We start from the raw sequence: 22,010 nt of genomic DNA, 5'->3' as shown, positions 1-22,010 counted from the left end.
ATAGGCTACATCAATATGAAGGCTACGATTCATTGTATTACGCATGGCTTTCTCCCGATCAAATAATGAATGTAACAGAGTTCCATCTCAAATCAAATCGAATCAAATCTATTTGTCACATACACATGGTTAGCAGATGTTAATGCGAGTGTAGCGAAATGCGTTTATGATCACTACACTTGATGTAAAGCTACAAGATGACATAGCCTCATTCTGTTCAGAACAACCCAGGGTACGTTTGTTGTGTTGTGAAGAAGACTTGCCGCGGAAGTGTCTTTGCTTTAGTTCCTCAACGGCACAGCTAGGAGAGCTCATATTGCACGTTATAGTTAAAGATTCATCTCCGAGTCATAAAAGTACATTGAAATTAGGAACTATGCAAACTTTGGAGCGTTGTGTGGCAACTTGGAAACATCAATTAGACCTCTCACTCAAACCCGTCTCGTTTTTTTCCCCCGTTGATTTTGTCTTATTCAGTGAAGGATTTTATTTCCAAACTCACATATTCAGTAGGCTATGGTGGGTTATACACTGTTCAAATTGCTTTGTAACACCAAACTAATGGCAACTGAGCTGCCACCAAAGTGAAGGAGACAAAACCTTAAATTTGTTGGAGTATTGAAACACATCCTGAGCTATTTTGAAACCTTACATGGTGTGCTGTAACACCACTTAATCAACTGTTGTGCAAAACCTTGCCAGGGACTGGGAGCACTGACGGAAATGGTCGAAAACCCTATTTTGGTGTTTCGAGTTCTGTTCAGCACAGAATTAGATACTTTATTTTTTGATGTTGCTTCCTCTCACTGTAGCTTCTAAAAACTATAATGGTGTTTCAAATCATGTCTACTGCAGAATGAGAACTCTTCTTCTAGAGTGTTTTCATGTATAACATGGATTTATGTGTCTGATCATTTGCCAGTTTAACCCATTTTGGCAGACATTGTTGCGCAACGTTCTCAATAGACCAGCAGTAGCTAGAAGTTTGCAGGATACTGTATTTGCTGACACCATTAAAAGTTGGAAAAGCGGGAATGGGTCGACCTCATCGTTGTTTTGATATCCTTTGGTTATCCTCATAAAATATACTTACATTTCGAGCAACATATTAAGTTGGATTTATTCTTAAATGTTTTTGGTCAAATGAAATGAACAAATCATTGAAATGACTTGCATTCAGTAGATTTTTTTTTTTTGTCCATTTCAATTCACCCCAGAATTATAAAAAATGTTTGCTGTGAAATGCAACATGAAATGTAACCTACGATCGGGGTTTAATTCCCGCTTCCACCTGTCCCATTTTGACTCCTTCTCAGTAGCGGTGCGTGGGTAAAATCCCTGGGGAAGCCAAGCCAGGGGAAAAAGGCCATATTACAACCTACGTGTTGTGATAATTCAGTTGTTTGCTCTATAACCTGTTAGTTCATATGCCTTTCCACCGTGATATACAGGCCTAGGCCGAGACAATAAGAAGTCACAGTGGCAGAATAAATTCAATCACACCTTTGTTTTATCACAAAACCGGAGAGTCCACAAAGCATATTGCATTTAACAAACAGTTACATGACCTACAGCATGGTCAATCAAGTTAATGTTTCCGACATATTCGGACTTCTAAACAACTATTGATTTAGAACACCGGATAATTACTGCAACTCGCAACCAAATCAGGAGCTGTCACCACTAGCACCATTTCAACTTTTGAACATCATCACCTATGCTTAGTCTAATACAGTGACAACTAAAAGATTCCAAAAACAATTTAGTCCAATCAATGTAAGGTAGATGTGATGTGGCTTCCCATGGTACTGATTTCTTTTGTGTGTGTGTGTGTGTGTGTGTGTGTGTGTGTGTGTGTGTGTGTGTGTGTGTGTGTGTGTGTGTGTGTGTGTGTGTGTGTGAAAACAAGTAGAAAACATGTTGACTCACCTGACTTATAGAGAAACGCCAATGCCCTCCCCTCTCTTTCATGTTGCCAAAAAAGTCTATGACTGTCATACAGTACACGCTTTTAGTTTTTGTTGTCCAAGTCTACCTGGCTAAAATGCTTGCTCGCTACCCTAACTTCCTTTCATGTACAACGATTGGCCAGCTGGTTGACATTAGTCTACATCTAGCTACTTCCATCCTCTCTGGCCAGAGGCACAATGTAGGAATTTTAATTAATTAAAACCACAAGTCCAAATCCCTATCTCCATCCATGGCTAATTTAGGAAAGGGTCCATTTTAGCTAGCTAGCCACCAGAGGACAACAACACAACGAGATGCAACAATTCAAAAAAAAAAATCTGTCAAAGACGTTTGGCTTGATGTGCTGGGAATGGTGACACTTTTTTGGTACGCCAGGCCCATTTACAGTTGAGTGCACTCAGTTTAGCTCAACGCTGAGTGGTTATTAATGTTGGGGGAGGGGGGGTTATCAAGTGAGGCTAAATGCTACCGGCAGCAACAATGTCATACTGTTTTTGACCAGACAGAATTAGGCAGATGGTTGATGATATAACTAGATATTATCTATATTATCTGACTGAGCATACAAGCATACAAGTATCTAAGTATCTGACTGAGCGGTGGTAGGTAGAAGCAGGCGCGTAAACATTCATTCAAACAGCACTTTTGTGCGTTTTGCCAGCAGCTCTTCGTTGTGCGTCAAGCATTGCACTGTTTATGACTTCAAGTCTATCAACTCCCGAGATGAGGCTGGTGTAACCGAAGTGAAATGGCTAGCTAGTTAGCGCGCGCTAATAGCGTTTCAAACTTCACTCGCTCTGAGCCTTCTAGTAGTTGTTCCCCTTGCTCTGCATGGGTAACGCTGCTTCGATGGTGGCTGTTGTCGTTGTGTTTCTGGTTCTAGCCCAGGGAGGAGCGAGGAGAGGGACGGAAGCTATACTGTTACACTGGCAATACTAAAGTGCTTATAAGAACATCTAATAGTCAAAGGTTAATGAAATACAAATGGTATAGAGGGAAATAGTCCTATAATTCCTATAATAACTACAACCTAAAACTTCTTACCTGGGAATATTGAAGACTCATGTTAAAAGGAACCACCAGCTTTCATATGTTCTCATGTTCTGAGCAAGGAACTGAAACGTTAGCTTTCTTACATAGCACATATTGCACTTTTACTTTCTTCTCCAACACTTTGTTTTTGCATTATTTAAACCAAATTGAACATGTTTCATTATTTACTTGAGGCTAAATTTATTTTATTGATGTATTATATTACGTTAAAATAAGTGTTGATTCAGTATTGTTGTAATTGTCATTATTACAAATAAATATTAAAAAATTGGCCGATTAATCGGTATCGGCTTTTTTGGTCCTCCAATAATCGGTATCGGCGTTGAAAAAGGGGCGCTGTTTCCCTGGCTTGGATGCTTTCTCCAGTGAGATACATTCAGAGTTTGCCAAAAGGTACCTAAAGACTCTCAGACCATGAGAAACAAGATTCTCTGTTCTGATGAAACAAAGATTGAACTCTTTGGCCTGAATGCCAAGCATCACGTCTGGAGAAAACCTGGCACCATCCCTACGGTGAAGCATGGTGGTGGCAACATCATGCTGTAGGGATGTTTTTCAACGGCAGGGACTGGGAGACTAGTCAAGTTCGAGGGAAATATGTCCAGAGCAAAGTACAGAGAGTTCCTTGATGAAAATCTGCTCCAGCGCTCTCAAGACCTCAGACCCAGGCGAAGGTTCACCTTCCAACAGGACAACATGTGCTAAGCACATAGCCAAGACAACACATAAGTGGCTTCGGGACAAGTCTCTGAATGTCCTTGAGTGGCCCAGCCAGAGCCTGGACTTGAACCCGATCGAACATCTCTGGAGAGACCTGAAAATAGCTGTGCAGCAACGCTCCCCATCCAACCTGACAGAGCTTGAGCGGATCTGCAGAGAAGAATAGGAGAAACTCCACAAATACAAGTGTGCCAAGCTTGTAGCATCATACCCAAGAAGACTCAAGGTTGTAATCGCTGCCAAAGGTACTTCAACAAAGTACTGAGTAAAGGGTCTGAATACTTATGTAAATTTGATATTTCCGGGGTTTTTTGCAAAGATTTCTTGATTGATGTGGAGAAAAAAAATCATACATTTTAGAATAAGGTTGTAACATAACAAAATGTGGAAAAAATCAAGGGGTCTGAATACTTTCCGAAGGCACTGTAAATTATTTGATATGTTTTTGGCATCCATGAATACACACCACTGCTCCTTCTCCATCTCCTCCTGTTCCTCATCTATCAGTGGTGGGAAAAATACCCAATTGTTATACTTGAGTAAAAGTAAAGTTACGTTAATAGATAATGACTCAAGTAAAAGTGAAAGTTACTCAGTAAAATACTACTTGAGTAAAAGTCTAAAAAAGATTTGGTTTTAAATATACTTAAGTATCAAAAGTAAATGTAATTGATAAAAATGTACCTAAGTATCAAAAGTAAAAGTATAAATCATTTCAAATTCCTTACATTAAGCAATCCGGACTGCACCATTTTCTAGTTTTTTATTTATTTACGAATAGCCAGGGGCACACTCCAACACTCAGGCATAATTTACAAAAAAAGCATTTGTGTTTAGTGAGTCCGCCAGATCAGAGGCAGTAGGGATGATCGCCAGATCAGAGGAAGTATGGATGATTTTATAAGTGCGTGAATTGGACCATTTTCTTGTCCTGCTAAGCATTCAAAATGTAACAAGTACTTTTAGGTGTCAGGGAAAATGTATGGAGTATAAAGTACATTATTTTCTTTAGGAATGTAGTGAAGTAAAAGTTGTCAAAAAAAAAAAAGTAAAGTACAAAAAAACGACTTAATTAGTACTTGAAAGGACTTTTACTTAAGTACTTTAACACCACTGTAATCTATAAAGCATAAAAAAAAGGGTGGAATGCCACCCAAAAATATTCTCCATAGAGAATGGAGAATTCATAGAGATCTCCATTCTCCATATCGTCAATCAATATTTAGACGAAAAACCATTTGCAATTCTTAATCATTCGATTGTAGCAGCTACAGTCTGACATTTTTTTTAAACATATATTGTGTTTTGATGGTGCCTTTTACACTCACTTTCACAAGACTTAAAAACAACCGTATTCAGATTGAAGAACCACTTTGGATGTTTCAGAGTACTTCCATTCTGTTAAAAAACTTTAAAAAACTTTCTGTGTATCATAACACATACATTGGGTTTAGATTCAAACACCCCTCCAAACACCAAATACCAGGCTAGGTGCACTACTATTCGTGGTTTCATTACACAATCGTGGTGTTTTCAGTCTTTCTATTTTCACAGTGTACTATTATTTTGTTAATATCAGGGACCATAGCATTTGCTATCCGACAATTAAACTTGAGTCATCGCACATGGAGTGCACAAAATATATTGTGAAAGGTGGATCAAATGAAAATGTGAGTGTTATGTAGTCTTCAAATGACAAACAATGAAATTAACTTACAATTGACTCCTTCGAAGAAGGCAGATGGTGGTGAAATTTACGCGTCGCGGAAAATTAAGATGATCAAAATAAATACAATAAGGATAAATAGACAAATTAAATCGTGCATATGATATCAAGAAATTGTTCATTCATGTGAATAAGGAATGGCTATTAAACATTTTTATTGTCTTTAACAATGTGTTGACGCTCACTTAGGTTTATTTCATGAATGCAATTCTCGTGCTATAAAAAGTTTGTATTAATTATGTTGGCTAGTAAATTGTGGAACAATCGATCAAAACTTTCGAACATTTCACAAGTCACAGGAATATGAAACACTGGAATATGCTTAAATCTTACCAGTTGAGTCGAGTGCCACGCTGGTTTCGAATGAATTCCGCGATTAATGAGACATTTTACACGTGTACTTTATCTCGATACTTTCCTCTTCTGTTTCTTGACTCCTAGGTCTCTTCTCTGTATACGCTCTTCGGTAAACGCGCGCACTCAATTATCTCTCGTAGTAGCCTAACAGAAAATTGTCGATTGAGATATTAACTGCATTTGTACATGGTCTACTTTATGGCTGAGCTGTGGGGCTCGTTTAAGTTCCGCCTCCTTCCCTAGATACTGTTCGTTCATGCTTCCCACTCTCTGCGCCCGGTGAGAAAATGATACCGACCGTGGACTACGGAAAATTGGCTCTCATTTCGCTCATCACTTTGCTTTCATGTTCTGCCTGTAACACGAACACACATACACACACGTGCACACAAAACATGCACACAATTGTACACTCACCATATGCTTCTGCTACTCTGTTCTTTATTGTACTCTTGTTATTACCTATCCCCATGCCTAGTCACTTTACCCTGCTTTCATGTAGGCCACATATCTCAATTGGCTCGTACCCCTGCACATTGATCTGGTACTGGTACACCCTGAAGGCTAGCTCCATACTTGTGTATTTGAGTTGATTCCTCTTGTGTTACCATTCTTGGTAACACTTCCTTTTAAGGGATCCTTATTACAGTGTAATTACATGTGTAATTACACGGTAGCAAGTATTATAGTTAACAGTAACAACTCATAGATACTTAAGTGATAATGCCAGGGAAGCCGGTGTTTGGAGGATAACAATGGGTTACCAACATATTCAAATAATGATTGACATATTTTAATAAAAAACTTTATTTTGATTAATTGATTCATACTATTTCATCCTTCCACAAGATATAGTCCCAACACAAATCTAGCGTTGCTAGAGACGCAACTCAGTCGTTCAGTCTTTTTGTTCTGTATCTATGACTGGCAACGTTCTTATCCTTTGCTTGCTAGCTAGCCAGCTACGGCTAACTTACAGTCACGTCAAAAGGCCAAAATAACAGCAAAGTAGCTGCATTTGCATTTGTTTAAACTGTTTTCGACCCATTAAGCTGCTCCCCAACCCCTCCTGTCTCAACCACCAGCATTTATGATGCAGTAGTTTATGTGTCGGGGGGCTAGGGTCAGTCTGTTATATCTGGAGTATTTCTCCTATCTTATCCGGTGTCCTGTGTGAATTTAAGTATGCTCTCTCTATTTCTCTCTCTCTTTCTTTCTTTCTTTCTTGCTTTCTCTCGTTCTTTCTTTCTCTATCTTGGAGGACCAGAGCCCTAGGACCATGCCTCAGGACTACCTGGCCTGATGACTTCTTGCTGTTCCCAGTCCACCTGGCCGTGCTGCTGCTCCAGTTTCAACTGTTCTGCCTGCTGCTATGGAACCCTGACCTGTTCACCGGAAGTGCTACCTGTCCCAGACCTGCTGTTTTCAACTCTCTAGAAACAGCAGGAGCGGTAGAGATACTCTGAATGATCGGCTATGAAAATCCAACTGACATTTACTCCTGAGGTTGCACCCTCGTCAACCACTGTGATTATTATTATTTGACCCTGCTGGTCATCTATGAACATTTGAACATCTTGGCCATGTTCTGTTATAATCTACACCCGGCACAGCCAGAAGAGAACTGGTCACCCCTCATAGCCTGGTTCCTCTCTAGGTTTCTTCCTAGGGTCAGGCCTTTCTAGGGAGTTTTTCCTAGCCACCGTGCTTCTACACCTGCATTGCTTGCTGTTTGGTGTTTTAGGCTGGGTTTCTGTACAGCACTTTGTGACATCAGCTGATGTAAGAAGGGCTTCATAAATACATTTGATTGATTTTCAATTTACATTTATTTGTATATACCCATAAAAATAATTCCATCTGATTCATGATTTCGACTGGCTGAGAAATGCTGCCTGCCTATCTATCTCGTCCCAACTCCCGACACGTTCATTACTATTTTGACAGCAGGAGATCTAATTTGAATATTGAAACAATGTTGCAAATGTCAGAGAGACAGAAAGCAAGGTTTATACAAATCTCAGAAATGTTTGTTTAAAATAAATGTGAAATAATGTCTAGATGCTTTTTATAGTGGAGTTCAAGTTTATAAATTGCCTGGCTGGGCTGAGACAGTGGATTGTGCAGTCAGATTGAACAGAGTAAATGGCATTTTAACATCATAGATTTAGCTGGTGGAAACTTGTGGAATAGACACCGGCTGGAATGCGGTTTTAACCAAGCAGCATTCAGGGTTAGACCCACCCATTGTATAAAATTTGGTTGAGTTTACGAAAACAGATTTATTACGAATGTAATCCCAGATGAAGAATAAAACACAATTTCAAAGCACATGTAATGTTTGCCTAAGTACAATGTAATTACTAGTTGTTACACAGGATTTAGCTTGTTAATGACGTGTATCTTGAGGAGTACTTACTTGTAACTAATGTGCACTTAGGCTCCCGAGTGGTGCAGTGGTCTAAGGCACTGCATCTCAGTGCTGGAGGCATCACTGCAGACCCTGGTTTGATCCAGGGCGGTATCACAACTTGCCATGATCGATAGTCACATAAGACGGCGCACAATTGGCACAGTGACGTCCGGATTAGGGTAGGGTTTGGCCGGGGTAGGGCATCAAAGGTAAAATAAGAATTTGTTCTGAACTGACTTACCTAGTTAAATAAAGATTAAATGTAAAAAATGTATGAATACTTATGCAGAACATTACCCATCCTGACAACCTGGACCTCATTTTAAAGCTTCTGGAAGTACGATCCAAGGGGGTGGGGGGGGGCACACTAGTACACCATAGATTATATGTACAATGTACAATGTAATTACTAGTTGTTACAAAGGTTTTAGCTCATTTTACTTACTTGTAATTATAGTGTACTGATAGCCAGTAGTGGGAAAAGTACCCAATTGTCATACTTGAGTAAAAATAAAGATATCTTAATAGAAGATGCCTGAAGTAAAAGTGAAAGTCACCCAGTAAAAAACTCTAAAAGTATTTTGTTTGAAATCAACTTAAATATCAAAAGTAAAAGTATAAATAATTTCACATTCCTTATATTAAGCAAACCAGACAGAACAATAAAACAATAAACAAATATAATATATTATATACTACTATAATATATACTGAGTCCACCAGGTCAGAGGCAGTAGGGATGACTAGGGATGTTCTCTTGATAAGTGAGTGAATTTGAACATTTGCCTGTCCTGCTAAGCATTCAAAATGTAATGACTACTTTTGGGTGTCAGGGAAAATGCATTGAGAGTAAAAAAGTAAATTATTTTCTTTAGAACTGTAGTGGAGGAAATGTAAAAGTAGTAAAGTACAGATACTCAAAAAAAACAACTTAAGTTTTTTTACTTGAAGATCATCTCAATTTGTTATTTTTTTTCAGCCAGTAGTTTTGAAATGGTGCTCATGAGTGTTCCCCATTTTTTGCTTACTACATCGTCAAATTAAGTACTACGTCATCCATTTTGTATGATATGTTACATCCTGCCACAAAGAAATTGTGTGTGCAATTCGTAAGATAAGTTTACGAATCCAATCCGTTCTATATGTCACAAATGTGTTGTGCTTAAGTTCCTGGAGTGCATCTTTAAGTTTCGGTACTTTTGTTTACACCACTGCCGATAGCATTCTAACACACCATATTTCAGCCTGCACAAACCCTGTGATATGTGTTAGCCAACTGAGAACCGATCTCCTCTGCTTAGATCACTCTCTCTCTCTCTCCCGCTCTCACACAGAGAGCTATGATTCCGTGACTTCTAGCCCCTGCCTGGGACACTGCGGCCTGTGCCTTACAACGGCTACCTTTTTTTCCTCATGCTAGTCTCCAGCCTCCAGGTTGTAATTTAACTTTGTTAGTTTTGTTGACTAGTTTAGCTAGCTGGCTTTTGTTTACTAGCTGGCCAATGCTGTCGCTGCTAGCAAGTACTGAGCTAGCCTAGCTCGCTAGCTAGTTGGTTAATAATGTTAAGTATACATACAGTACCTTTGTAATCTGTTAAATAGATGATACATTGAATTTAAAGCCCTCCTATTTGCTTTTCAGGACTGATATAGTGGCCCAAGCAATTTTGTGAACATAGTTTATGATCAACTTTGGCAACTCCCGAAGGCACTGAGAGAAAACAATTTTCAAGCACTTCTTGGCTGCTCCGGAAATAGTGGTGACTGCTTAGAGTTTTTAAAGGGCTCTGGAGTCTGATTTCCAGGCCCAGGTCAAGCTTTTGTTTCAAATTCATGGAATCTTATGAGCGCATTGGCAAAAACAGGGTCACAAATGGTTCACATCAAAAAATAGTTAAAATTATTAAATTTGATAATGGGTCAAGTGCTTAAAAATCAGTTAAACATTTTTAGACACATTAGTAAACAGTTAAGGTTCAAATTGTGAGATAGTAATTTGTGTTTGCCAAAATGTAAGCTTGGTTGAATAATGGTTTATAAATGCACTTAAAATGGTCAGAAAACAAACTCTTATTCCATTATGTAACCTTGTACTGTTGAAGAGCATTCTTACTTTTGGATGTCATGCATTGGTGCTATTATTTATTTATCCCAAGAATTAAGGCATTTCAAGGAATTAATGCTTAATGTCTGCCCATCTGCTCAACACGCTCTAAAAGAATAATTACCTTAAACGTGTCCCCTTGTGCGAAAGAAAAAAAGTGTTATAGACGAGACAAAGTCAAACGTTTGCTAAGTCAAACGACACCGCTGGTTCTGCTCACACTGCCCTACCCTGTGCTCTGACCTCTTTCTCCCCTCTCTCTCCAGATGACATCTCGCGTCTTGTGACGGCCGGCCGCCCAACAACCTGCCCGCTTGACCCTATCCCCTCCTCTCTTCTCCAGACCATCTCCGGTGACCTTCTCCCTTACCTCACCTCGCTCATCAACTCATCCCTGACCGCTGGCTACGTCCCTCCCGTCTTCAAGAGAGCGAGAGTTGCACCCCTTCTGAAAAAACCTACACTCGATCCCTCCGATGTCAACAACTACAGACCAGTATCCCTTCTTTCTTTTCTCTCCAAAACTCTTGAACGTGCCGTCCTTGGCCAGCTCTCCCGCTATCTCTCTCAGAATGACCTTCTTGATCCAAATCAGTCAGGTTTCAAGACTAGTCATTCAACTGAGACTGCTCTTCTCTGTATCACGGAGGCGCTCCGCACTGCTAAAGCTAACTCTCTCTCCTCTGCTCTCATCCTTCTAGACCTATCGGCTGCCTTCGATACTGTGAACCATCAGATCCTCCTCTCCACCCTCTCCGAGTTGGGCATCTCCGGCGCGGCCCACGCTTGGATTGCGTCCTACCTGACAGGTCGCTCCTACCAGGTGGCATGGCGAGAATCCGTCTCCTCACCACGTGCTCTCACCACTGGTGTCCCCAGGGCTCTGTTCTAGGCCCTCTCCTATTCTCGCTATACACCAAGTCACTTGGCTCTGTCATAACCTCACATGGTCTCTCCTATCATTGCTATGCAGACGACACACAATTAATCTTCTCCTTTCCCCCTTCTGACGACCAGGTGGCGAATCGCATCTCTGCATGTCTGGCAGACATATCAGTGTGGATGACGGATCATCACCTCAAGCTGAACCTCGGCAAGACGGAGCTGCTCTTCCTCCCGGGGAAGGACTGCCCGTTCCATGATCTCGCCATCACGGTTGACAACTCCATTGTGTCCTCGTCCCAGAGCGCTAAGAACCTTGGCGTGATCCTGGACAACACCCTGTCGTTCTCAAATAACATCAAGGCGGTGGCCCGTTCCTGTAGGTTCATGCTCTACAACATCCGCAGAGTACGACCCTGCCTCACACAGGAAGCGGCGCAGGTCCTAATCCAGGCACTTGTCATCTCCCGTCTGGATTACTGCAACTCGCTGTTGGCTGGGCTCCCTGCCTGTGCCATTAAACCCCTACAACTCATCCAGAACGCCGCAGCCCGTCTGGTGTTCAACCTTCCCAAGTTCTCTCACGTCACCCCGCTCCTCCGCTCTCTCCACTGGCTTCCAGTTGAAGCTCGCATCCGCTACAAGACCATGGTGCTTGCCTACGGAGCTGTGAGGGGAACGGCACCTCACTACCTCCAGGCTCTGATCAGGCCCTACACCCAAACAAGGGCACTGCGTTCATCCACCTCTGGCCTGCTCGCCTCCCTACCACTGAGGAAGTACAGTTCCCGCTCAGCCCAGTCAAAACTGTTCGCTGCTCTGGCCCCCCAATGGTGGAACAAACTCCCTCACGACGCCAGGACAGCGGAGTCAATCACCACCTTCCGGAGACACCTGAAACCCCACCTCTTTAAGGAATACCTAGGATAGGATAAAGTAATCCTTCTCCCCCCCCTTAAAAGACCTAGATGCACTATTGTAAAGTGGCTGTTCCACTGGATGTCATAAGGTGAAAGCACCAATTTGTAAGTCGCTCTGGATAAGAGCGTCTGCTAAATGACTTAAATGTAAATGTAAATGTACAAAAAATGTCAAGACAGGAGAGAGAAAGTAAGTTTTCCATGCAATTTATTTCGTTTTTTGGGGGGAACCATGATTTCTGCTGGGAAATTTTGCATAAAACGTTAGCTATCTAGCTAGCATTTACCAGCTAGCTAGCCAAGTCCCCCATTGAAAGTGACTCAGACAGAGCACACCTAGCATGTTAACGTTAGATCTACGTGTTCCTATTCAATGTAGCTAAACACTAGCTAATTTCTAGGCTACTCACCATTCTATAGGCAACAGATATGAGTCACCACAAAAATAGTTATTTTTATGTTATTGATCTAATTAATCACATTATTAATCTAGCAATATATTTTGTAAGAAATGTAAGGTATTTTTACATGTTGCAATAAAGTTGACTAAAGTAGAAGCTCATCTATTGTTTGTTGGCATTTTCACTTTGTAATGTGTTCTAGTCCTACAGTAACTAATTATATAGAAATTGGTCACTACTGTGTAACACCTAGTAACTACATTGTATTTATGCAGATATTGCATGTACTCTGTGGTGTACTGGTGTGTTTATTTATCACATGGATTTCGCTTTCAGAGGCTGACGATTAGTGTACATACTTTGTATGTACACTAGAATTACGAGTAAGTACCCCTCAAGATATACTTTATTTTAACTAGCTAAATCCTGTGTAACACATATTAATTACATTATGCGTATGCAAATATTACATGTACTCTACTGTATACTTGTGTGTGTATTCTTCCACCTGGATGGTATTTCCAGAGACTTAAAAAATGAGGGCCAGGTTGTCAGGATGGGTAATGTACTGCATAAATATATATTTTTTTATATATATAACCTTTATTTAACTAGGTAAGTCAGTTAAGAACAAATTACACATTCATTACAAGTACCACTCAAGATACACTGCAGTTTAACTAGCTAACTCCTGTGTAACAATTAGTAATTACATTGTACTTAAGAAAACATTACATGTACTATGCTTTGAAATAGTGTCTGATTCCTCATTTGCGACAACACTCATATTAAATTTGTTTTCGCAAAGTCAACCATGTTAACCCAGACTGTACGCTATATTTTGGGGGCAAGTGCTAGCAACAACGTTGACTGGAGATATATTTTGAAGAGTGCACATTCATGGTTAAGTAATTGGAGCCTATTGAGCATTGGCTGTAATCTCTCAGACACGCATCCACAAGGGAACCCAACCTTTGTCACAGTTGTTAATGAATCGGATGCAGCAGAGAAGAAGCGAAACAATAAGTTGGTGAATTTAGTGGAAACCTGACCAATCAAATTGAATTGATTTATAAAGCCCTTTTTACATCAGCAGATGTCACAAAGTGCTTATACATAAACCCAGCCTAAAACCCCAAACAGCAAGCAATGCAGATGAAGAAGCACGGTGGCTAGGAAAAACCCTAGAGAGGATTCAGGCTCTGAGGGGTGGCCAGTCCTCTTCTGGCTGTGCCTGGTGGAGACTATAAGAGTACATGGCCATTAAGGCCAGATCGTTCTTCAAGATGTTCAAACAATATTAATCACAGTGGTTGTAGAGGGTGCAACAGGTCAGCACCTAACGAGTAAATGTCAGTTGGCTTTTCATAGTCGAGCATTCAGAGGTCAAGACGGGGTGCAGTAGAGAGAGTGAGAGAGAGAGAGAGAGAGAGAGAGAGAGAGGGAGAGGAAGGGACAGGGAGGGTCGAAATAGCAGGTCTGGGACAAGGTAGGATGTCCAGTGGAGAGTTCCATGGTCACAGGGAGAACAGTTGAAACTGAAGCAGCAGCACAACCAGGTGGACTGGGGACAGGGACAGCCAAAAGTCATCACCCAGGTAGTCCTGAGGCAAGGTCCTAGAGCTCAGGTCTTCCAGGAGGGGAGAGCGAGAGATGAGATAGTTAGAGGGAGCATTCTTAAATTCACACAGGACACCAGATAAGACAGGAGAATTTCACCAGATAGTACAGACTGACCCTAACCCCCGGCGCCTAGACTATTGCAGCATAGATACTTGAGGCTGAGAAGGGAGGGTCAGGGGACACTCTGGCCCTGTCCGATGATACCCTCGGACAGGGCCAACCAGGCAGGATATAACCCCACCCACTTTGCCAAGATTATTGTGTATAGTCAGATTAATATAATAATTTTATTGAAACATTTACATGCTTTGCAAGAAGAACGATTTCCCAAATAATGTTATTCACATGAAACATCTGAAATCAGGCTACCTGATGGAATTTTGATCAACGCATAGAATCGCCATTCAAAATAAACATTCTACCATTTTTTGGGAAGTCTACTTGATTCTGAGTTCGGACATACATTTTGTTACGTGAAAACGATTACTAAAATGCATACTTTCAGTTATTCAGTTGTCATCTAGATTTTAACTTGGCAACATCGCACAGTGTGGCATAATAATCGTAAAAGACTGAATCCTATGTACAGTGTGAGAATTCCTTAAAAATGCACGACTAAGACCTCCTCATCAAAAACTTAGATTAATTCAGACTATTTTGAGGTAGTGTATACTGGCTATTTTTCAAATGAATGTCTTTTAAGGTAGTACGCAGGCACAGATGTTTGCTTCCACTAGCTGAGTTCTACCAAGGGCAAGCTGAAGTTAGAATACCCATTTTTGTTGCCTCAGGGCAACGTTGTGCAGTTAGGCTACTTTTCAGGGCAATTTCATGCTCAATGAAAGACATGTGAAATTATGTAAAATGATGGCCTTGGTCAATGTTTTTACCAAAACATCCACTGACATTCACAGGCAATGGACACAGGGACATTCTATAGGCCAAATGAGCCTAATCGAGCAGTTAGGATCCTTCCCTCTTTAGGACAATGACAGCAAGGAAGAATGGACCCCAGAATCAGGTTTGAGAGGCAGTGAAATGCTTGCTTATGTCCAACTTGTAATTTTTTAAAGAAAAGAGTGCTTACATGTTATAGCCACTATGCTACATTAGTTCATCAGGTGATAATGCTTATTGCTAATAGAACATCTGATCATATAGACCATGCGTAAGCATGGTCCAATATGTTAAAATCATAATTTTTACCAGTATGTCATTGGATTCATTTCTGGAGGTGGAAATAATATTTTAGATGGTGTCAGCATCATTTTATTTTAATTCATTTTGGAGTATAATGTCCTTTTAAAAAGTAACCAGAACTGAGCTTCTCAGTCCTTCTACATAAAACTTATCCCGGGGAGGATCCAGACAACCCCAAGCAAGAGGACTGGAATTGGTCAAACTAATACATGTACAAAATGTTCCCTAAAAGCATGATGGTCATGACTTGACTTTTTGTTTTATTCTCTGCATATAGGATATGTTTCTTAATTTGTAGCGTTATGTGGCAATTTTTTTCCAGCTATCCATCCAGGTAAAAAAGTATCTATATTTACAGTAAAACAAGTCCTATATCGACGTAACCTGAAAGGCCGCTCAGCCCACTGCTCCAAAACCTCCATAAAAAAGCCAGACAACGGTCTGCAACTGCACACTTTTTGGAGAAATATCCTCTAATCTGATGAAACAAAACTTTCGTGGCCAAAATGATCATCGTTATGTTTGGAGGAAAAAGAGGGAGACTTGCAAGCCGAAGAACACCACCCCAACTGTGAAGCACGGGGGTGGCAGCATCATGTTGTGGGGTAGCTTTGCTGCAGGAGGGACTGCTGCACTTCACAAAATAGATGGCATCATGAGGAAGCAAATTTATGTGGATATATTGAAGCAACATATCAAGATATCAGTCAGGAAGTTACAGCTCGGTTGCAAATGGGTCTTCCAAATGGACAATGACCCCAAGCATACTTCCAAAGTTGTGGCAAAATGGCTTAAGGACAACAAAGTCAAGGTATTGGGAGTGGCCATCACAAAGCCCTTACCTCCATCCTATGGAATATTTGTGGGCAGAACTGAAAAAGTGTGTGCGAGCAAGGAGGCCTACCAACCTGATTCAGTTACAACAGCTCTGTCAGGAGGAATGGGCCACAATTCACCCAACTTATTGTGGGAAGCTTGTGGAAGGCTACCCGAAACGTTTGACCCAAGTTAAACAATTTAAAGGTAATGCTCCAAATACTAATTGAGTGTATGTAAACTTCTGACCCACTGGGAATGTGATGAAAGATATAAAAGCTGAAATAAATCATTCTCTCTACTATTATTCTGACATTTCATATTCTTAAAATAAAGTGGGAATCCTAACTGACCTGAGACAGGGAATTTTTACTAGGATTAAATGTCAGGAATTGTGAAAAACTGAGTTTAAATGTATTTGGCTAAGGTGTATGTAAACTTCCGACTTCAACTGTATCTTATATGGGCAGAAAGCTTACATTCTTGTTAATCTAACTGCACTGTCCAATTTACAGTAGCTATTACAGTGAAAACATACCATGTTATTGTTTGAGGAGAGTGCGCAGTTATGTACTTGAAAATGTATATATTGTCCAATTAGGCACATTTGGGCAGACTTAATACAACTTTTTGAACAGAAATGCAATGGTTCATTCGATCTGTCTAAAACTTTGCACATACACTACTGCCATCTAGTGGTCAAGATCTAAAAGCACCTAGAGTCCTAAGTCAGATGATGACTTTTTTCTCTTGCATTTCAAAGATGATTGAACAAAATATTTTTTTATGAGATCCAATGTGTTATATTATTCTACAATTAATTTCGCATTTCCACAAACTTCAAAGTGTTTCTTTTCAAATGGTATCAAGTACAGTGGGGCAAAAAAGTATTTAGTCAGCCACCAATTGTGCAAGTTCTCCTACTTAAAAAGATGAGAGAGTGTCACGCCTTGGTCAATATGTTTTGTGTTTTCGTTATATATTTTGGTCAGGCCAGGGTGTGACATGGGTTATGTGTTGTGTTTCGTATTGGGGTTTTATAGCATTGGGATTGTAAATGATTAGGGGTGTGTCTAGTTAGGCTTGGCTGCCTGAGGCGGTTCTCAATCAGAGTCAGGTGATTCTCGTTGTCTCGGATTGGGAACCGTATTTAAGTAGCCTGAGTTTCACTTTGTATCTTGTGGGTGATTGTTCCTGTCTTTGTGTTGTATTCACCAGATAGGCTGTAATAAGTTTCACGTTCCGTTTGTTGTTTTCGTAGTTATAAGTTATTTCATGTATCATTCCGTTTTTCTTCATTAAAGTAACATGAGTAACCACCACGCTGCATTTCGGTCCGACTCTCTTTCAACAACAGACGAACGCCGTTACAGAGAGACCTGTAATTTTCATCATAGGTACACTTCATCTATGACAGACAAAATGAAGAAAAGAAAATCACATTGTAGGATTTTTTATTTATTTATTTGCAAATTATGGTGGAAAATAATTATTTGGTCAATATCAAAAGTTTATCTCAATACTTTGTTATATACCCTTTGTTGGCAATGACAGAGATCAAACGTTTTCTATAAGTCTTCACAAGGTTTTCATACACTGTTGCTGGTATTTTGGCCCATTCCTCCATGCAGATCTCCTGTAGAGCAGTGATGTTTTGAGGCTGTTGCAACACAGACTTTCAACTCCCTCCAAAGATTTTCTATGGGGTTGAGATCTGGAGACTGGCTAGGCCACCCCAGGACCTTGAAATGCTTCATACGAAGCCACTCCTTTGTGGCCCGGGCAGTGTGTTTGGGATCATTGTCATGCTGAAAGACCCAGCCATGTTTCATCTTCAATGCCCTTGCTGATGGAAGGAGGTTTTCACTCAAAATCTCACGATACATGGCCCCATTCATTCTTTCCTTTACACGGATCAGTCGTCCTGGTCCCTTTGCAGAAAAACAGCCCCAAAGCATGATGTTTCCACCCCCATGCTTCACAGTAGGTATGGTGTTCTTTGGATGCAACTCAGCATTCTTTGTCTTCCAACCACAAAGAGTTTAGTTTTTACTAAAATGTTATATTTTGGTTTCATCTGACCATATGACATTCTCCCAATCTTCTTCTGGATCATCTAAATGCTCTCTAGCAAACTTCAGACGGGCTTGGACATGTATTGGCTTAAGCAGGGGGACACGTTTGGCACTGCAGGATTTGAGTCCCTGGCGGCGTAGTGGGCTACTGATGGTAGGCTTTGCTCCTTTGGTCCCAGCTCCCTGCAGGTCATTCACTAGGTCCCCCCGTGTGGTTCTGGGATTTTTGCTCACCGTTCTTGTGATCATTTTGACCCCACGGGGTGAGATATTGCGTGGAGCACCAGATCGAGGGAGATTATCAGTGGTCTTGTATGTCTTCCTAATAATTGCTCCCACAGTTGATTTCTTCAAACCAAGCTGCTTACCTATTGCAGATTCAGTCTTCCCAGCCTGGTGCAGGTCTAGAATTTTGTTTCTGGTGTCCTTTGACAGCTCTTTGGTCTTGGTCATAGTGGAGTTTGGAGTGTGACTGTTTGAGGTTGTGGACAGGTGTCTTTTATACTGATAGTAAGTTCAAACAGGTGCCATTAATACAGGTAACGAGTCGAGGACAGAGGGGCCTCTTAAAGAAGAAGTTACAGGTCTGTGAGAGCCAGAAATCTTGCTTGTTTGTAGGTGGCCAAATATTTATTTTCCACCATAATTTGCAAATAAATTCATTAAAAATCCTACAATGTGATTTTCTGGATTTTTTTTCTCATTTTGTCTGTCATAGTTGAAGTGTACCTATGATGAAAATTTCAGGCCTCTCTCATCTTTTTAAGTGGGAGAACTTGCACAATTGGTGGCTGACTAAATACACTGTATATGCATATCCTTGCTTCAGGTCCAGAGCTACAGGCAGTTAGATTTGGGTATGTCATTTTTGGCGAAAAGTGATTATTTGTGCATGTATCTGGTATCCCCTTAATCATTTTACATATACAGTACTAACATATCTGTTATCTTAGCCATGATTTCTGCCTTTCAAATAGTATTTTCTGTGATTTTATTGAGCAGAGAGTACGAGAATAGAAGGGAGTATGAGTGAGCCAGCAGTGTGTTGTATGGTCCAATTAATCAAGCAACACAATAGTGATGACATACTGTGTGAGTAGCTTTTTAATTACAGATCCAAAGGCCTACACAATGCAACCCTGCATAAAGCAACAAATCAAATCAAATCAAATGTATTTATATAGCCCTTCATACATCAGCTGATATCTCAAAGTGCTGTACAGAAACACAGCCTAAAACCCCAAACAGCAAGCACCACAAAACAAATGCTGGGTTAAATATTGGGTAAATATTGGACAGAAAATACTTTGGGTTATTTTTGACCCAGCCAGTTGGGTAACTTAGTTGGGTTGTTTTGGCCACTCGTGACAGTGAATGTCATTCCAGTTCATGTGTTGTATAGTCATCACATGTTAAGGTTGAACACTGCCACTTTAGTAGCTTTAATGAGGCTTACACAAGAGTATGAGTTCCTCAACTGCCTATGCATAGCTCAATGTTGGAATAGTTACCACTTTGTTACAATATTTAAACAATAATGTTTTAAATGTACATTAAAATATGTCATGTGCAAAAATATTTAAGTTTGCAGTGTAGAAACTTAACATATTGAACAGGAATGACATTTACTCTTATGGTGGCCAAAAATAACTATCTGAACGCCCAATTAAAAAGATACCCAGCATGAAAGTGAATAAAACCCCAAATGATGGTTAAATTAAGCCATGATTGGATAATCAGTTATTTTTGGCCACATGTGAGAATAAATGTCATTCCTGTTTATCAAGTTACGTTTGTATACTGCAAATTGAAATTGTCCTTATTTTACACTTTACACATTTTAATAAAATGATTAAAAAAATTATAACAAAGTGGTAACTATCCTAAAATTTGGATATGCATAGGCACTTGAGAAACTCATACTCTTGTATAAGGCTTACAAAAGCTACAAGATATCAGTGCTCAACATTAACATGTGATGGAGATACAACAGAACATGAACTGGAACGACAAAAATAATTATCTGAAAGCCACACTCCTTCTAATCCACACCTCCAGTATTCTGATCTGACCCGGTGGATCATAGCTCAATCACCCAACTAAGTGACCCAACTGCTGGGTCACTTAGTTTTAAACCCAGCATTTCTTTGAGTGTAGGGTCCAGAGTTTTACCTGGTTAGGTTAGCCAGAAAAACTCTAGACCCCAGGAAAACACTCCTGTGTTGCCACCTCTGGAATCATCACATAATATTACAAATTTATAAACATGGCCTCCCGAGTGACACAGCGGTCTAAGGCACTGTGCTAGAGGCATCACTATAGACCCGGGTTCGATCCCAAACTGTGTTGCAGCCGACTGGGAGACCCACGAGGCGGCGCACAATTGGCCCAGCGTCATCCGGGCTAGGGAAGGGTTTGGCTGGCCGGGATGTCCTTGTCCCATCGCGCATGCACACTGACTTTGGTTGCCAGTTGTACAGTGTTTCCTCTGATGCTTTGGTGTGGCTGGCTTCCAGGTTAAGCGAGCAGTGCGGCTTGGCAGGGTTGTGTTTTGGAGGACGCATGGCTCTCGACCTTTGCTTCTCCCGAGTCCGTACGGGAGTTGCAGCGATGGGACAAGACTGTCACTACCAATTGGATATCACGAAAAAGGGGTAATAAATTAATTAACATATTTTATAGGTATGGTCTACTATCTCAAAAGTCTACAATCTCAAGAGTTAGTAACACGAAATACCCCCCCCAAAAAAAAAAACATTTGACTTAGAATGTCAAAATGTTTAGATATTATGTAGACATTTTGAGATAGTATCAACATTTGAAAAATGTTGGGGTGGCGGGAAAGAGTTCCATAGGGTAGAAAGCAATATCTACCCAAAACGTTATTCTTACTCTTCATGCAAGGCACTTGGACTTGGATCTGGAAGGCACGCCGACTACTCCCATATTTGCCAGTCACATCAGCAAGCCTAATTGGTTACCATACAGTACCATAGAGAGATTTGACACCAAGGTCTCTGATGTGAGGATGCTGTGTCTCTGGAACAGGAAGTGGAGCAGATGCCCCATGGTGAGATGTGAGAGAGAACAATAAGGCTAGAGAGCCAGAGGTGGAGAGGTCACCATTTGGGCTGACAGATGAATAGTCTGGCTGTGTGACACTTCACTAATGAATTGGATTTAATTGATTGGTTCCGCAGCAGGCTTGGTTGGATTATGCTGCCACACTTGCACTTGTAGGTTATTTTGGTTAACAACCCTAAAACATACTAGTCTGTGTGTGTGTGTGTGTGTGTGTGTGTGTGTGTGTGTGTGTGTGTGTGTGTGTGTGTGTGTGTGTGTGTGTGTGTGTGTGCGAGCGTGTGTGTGTGTGCTGAGAATATCTGGTAGGGGGGCTACTTAGACCCCAGAGCCAAAAGCTCTCCAGACAAAGAGCTTAGACATTGCTGTGCTGATGACATTGCTGTGCTGATGATGTGGTTTTAATGTGTGATTTTCTAATTAGACGAAATAATGACCACTGAGTATTTGTTTCAGAAGTCTTGATTGGAATGGTTTGTCGTGTTGAGCTCTATTTTACAGAGGGAAAAGTATTATACTTGATGTGATGAGGATATTATGAGGAAATGGAAAAAAGTTACATTATTGTCACTTTATTCCATGAATACTTTATCTGCTTGAAAGGAGTAAATAATCATCCAGTATGAGTGTTTGATACGTAAAAAAAAAACAATGGGTTTTCCCCAAAA

The 22,010-nt window shown here is 40.6% G+C and overlaps 1 protein-coding gene across 3 annotated transcripts in view; it reads right to left on the bottom strand.

Annotated features, from left to right (window-relative positions):
- The window catches only part of LOC115136143 (sodium-coupled neutral amino acid transporter 3-like), a 71,109-nt gene extending 64,797 nt beyond the window's left edge, over positions 1 to 6,312 (bottom strand). For 2 of the 3 annotated variants that reach the window (XM_029671642.2, XM_029671651.2), the window contains exon 1: positions 5,804 to 6,116. The gene's annotated coding sequence lies outside the window, so the exon portion shown is untranslated. Of the gene's footprint in view, positions 1 to 5,803; positions 6,117 to 6,244 lie in introns of those variants that run through there. The other variant, XM_065026864.1, reaches the window with a different exon arrangement.
- Positions 6,313 to 22,010: the final 15,698 nt, after the last annotated feature.

Source organism: Oncorhynchus nerka, linkage group LG2, assembly GCF_034236695.1.
Source record: "Oncorhynchus nerka isolate Pitt River linkage group LG2, Oner_Uvic_2.0, whole genome shotgun sequence".
Classification (NCBI taxonomy): Eukaryota; Metazoa; Chordata; class Actinopteri; order Salmoniformes; family Salmonidae; genus Oncorhynchus; species Oncorhynchus nerka.
The sequence above is the reverse complement of the archived record's forward strand: the minus strand, read 5'-3'. Positions and strand labels throughout refer to the sequence as shown.